Source organism: Tenrec ecaudatus, chromosome X, assembly GCF_050624435.1.
Source record: "Tenrec ecaudatus isolate mTenEca1 chromosome X, mTenEca1.hap1, whole genome shotgun sequence".
In the NCBI taxonomy this organism is placed as follows: domain Eukaryota; kingdom Metazoa; phylum Chordata; class Mammalia; order Afrosoricida; family Tenrecidae; genus Tenrec; species Tenrec ecaudatus.
Window position 1 is genome coordinate 96,163,751 of NC_134548.1, and position 2,746 is coordinate 96,166,496.

Here is a 2,746-nt window from a genome sequence, read left to right on the forward strand (position 1 = left end):
TCCCACTGTTATGATCCGAATTCTACCATGCAAGCCTGACTAGACCAGAGGAGATACACTGGTACAGATGAGAACTGGAAACACAGGGAAGCTAGGGCGGATGATTCCCTCAGGACCAGTGGAGTGAGTGGCGATACTGGAAGGGCATAGGGAGGGTGGGATGGAAAGGGGGAACCTATTTCAAGGACCTGCATTTGATCTCCTCCCTCGGGAACATACAACAGAAAAGTGGGGGAAGGGAGGCATGGGACAGAGCAAGATATGACAAAATAATAATTTATAAATTATCAGAGGTTCATGAGGGAGGGTGGAGGGGGGAGGGAGGGGAAAAATGAGGACCTGATTCCAGGGGCCTGGGTGGAGAGCAAAAGTTTTGAGAATGATGAGGGCAACGAGTGTACATATGTGCTTTACACAATTGATTTAGGAATGTATCGAGATGGGTGGTGTATGAATCCCTAATAAAATGACAAAAAGAGAAGTGGGGGAAAGTGGGAAGATGCCATTTTATTTTAATTCACTTTTTTCTACACTTTAAAAAATCCCCTCATGTTGTACGTAACTGTAAATAATACATTGTTTAATGATATTTTTAAAATATTATATACCATCTATGTTAAAAAAAATGAAAGAAAATGTTTTGAAACCAAATGTGGTAGCAATTGTACAATACTATTTCATATGATTGATGGAATGCTATGATATATGTAAGAGCTCTCAATAAAATATTTAAAACACATTTTTAAAATAGAAAATAACAAATGCGGGAAAACAATGAGGAGAGATTAAAAGACTGCAGGGGTAGCACATGGGTTTGGATTTATGGCAGGTCTGATCCCATGAGCCTCTCACAATGTCCATGCCAAAGCATACTGTAACCCCGAACCATTGCCTGGCTTTACCCCGTGGGCTTCAAGCACCGAAGAGGTTTGCACAGTGGGGGAAAAAAAAGACTGGAGGGGTGATTGCAGAATTGTACTGCCACTATAGAAAAAAGTAAGGCACTTTCTTAAACGAATATAAACAGAAATACTTTCATAACCTTACAATCTTTCTATTTAGTATTTACTCCCCAAAGAACAAAATATGTACATAGGTATGCACACCATGTTTATCGCAGCACATTCAACAACAGCAAAAAAGTTGGAAAAAAAATTACTAATTTTTGAGGAATGGATAAATTCTTGCACATACATACAATGGAATTCTATGTATCTCTAAAAACAATAATGAAACCACCAAATATCTCATAACATGGACAAATTTGTAAGATATTATGCTCAGCAAAATGAGTCAATCTTATAAAGACAAACATATAAAAATTCCATTACTACAAAGAAAAAAATGATTTTCATACCAAAATTAGAAAATTTTGGAAGTTATGGCAAGCCTGGTGGTCTGGGGGATGGGTGAGGAAGAACAGGAAGGAGGTGGGGAGAAAAAAAGGCCCATATACACAGGGGGGTTACTTGGTCCTTTCACTGTTCAGATGAGATGAGCTGTGAAATTGTATTTTGAATTGTTTTTCTCTGTGTTGCCCCACAAGTAAAAGAAAAATAGAGAGTCAACACGCAGCCTTGAAAACCTTCCTATTTCCTTCCACATCAGATTTAAGCACTGACCTGAGTGGTTAGAATAAGAAAGGAAAATAACTTCAAATTTTCATAGATGGAATAAAGGAACATAGGTTAAAATTATCAACAAGTATAGTGAGATTATATAGATATAATACAAAGTTAACATTTGACAAAATTATTGTTTTCTTAAATTTTTAGTTTAGTTGTCAAGTTGATACAAACAAGCATGTAAACCAGCACAAATAATTGGCTAAAAATAGGGTTTTCCAATGGGACTGACAGTTCCAGGGGACATGGGAGAGGGGGAGGTGGAGGAAAGGAAGTGGTGTTAACAACCCCAGGGATAAGGGAACAACAAGTGATCCAAATAGGTGGTGAGGAAGGTGTAGGAAGCCAGCTAGAGCATGATCAAGGGTAATGTAACTGAAAGGAATTACTGAAACCCAAATGAAGGCTGGGCATGATAGTTGGACAAGAAGAAATTAAAAAGAAATAGTGGAAAAATCTAAGAGGCAAAGGGAATTTATAGAGGTCTAGATACAGGCATGTACATATGTAAATATATTTATATATGATGTTTGGAAGATAGATTTATGTGTATATATTTATAGGTTTATTATTAAGGTAGCAGATGGACATTGGGCCTACACTGAAGTACTTCCTCAATGCAAGAACATTTTGTTCCATTAAACTGCCATTCCATGATGTTCACCCTCCAGACACAATCGCTGAAGACAAAGCAGGTGCATAAGCAAATGTGGTGAAGAAAGCTGATGGTGCCCCGCTGTCAAAAGATATAACATCTAGGGTCGTAAAGACTTGAAGGTAAACAAACGGCCATTTAGCTGAGAAGCAATAAAGCCCACATGGAAGAAGCACACCAGCCTGTGTGATCACGAGGGGCCGAAGGGCTCAGTTATTAGACATCACAGAACAAAAATGATATCACTGTGTGCTTACCTCCCCAATATGATTACTGAAGACAAATGGGTGCATAAGCAAATGTGGTAAATGAAACTGATGGTGCCTGGCGTCATAAAGGAGTCATAAAGGCTTGAAGGTAAACAAGCAGCCATCTAGCTTGAAAGCAACAAAATCCACATGGAAGAAGCACACCAGCCTATGTGATCATGAGGTGTGGAAGGGATGAGGTATCAGGCATCAACGAA

At 38.6% G+C, this 2,746-nt stretch overlaps 1 non-coding gene across 1 annotated transcript; it reads left to right on the plus strand.

Annotated features, from left to right (window-relative positions):
- The first annotated feature begins 806 nt into the window (after positions 1 to 806).
- LOC142435407 (small nucleolar RNA SNORA42/SNORA80 family) lies at positions 807 to 939 on the plus strand. The gene has a single exon (XR_012781469.1). It is a non-coding gene; the product is annotated as a small nucleolar RNA SNORA42/SNORA80 family (small nucleolar RNA).
- Positions 940 to 2,746: the final 1,807 nt, after the last annotated feature.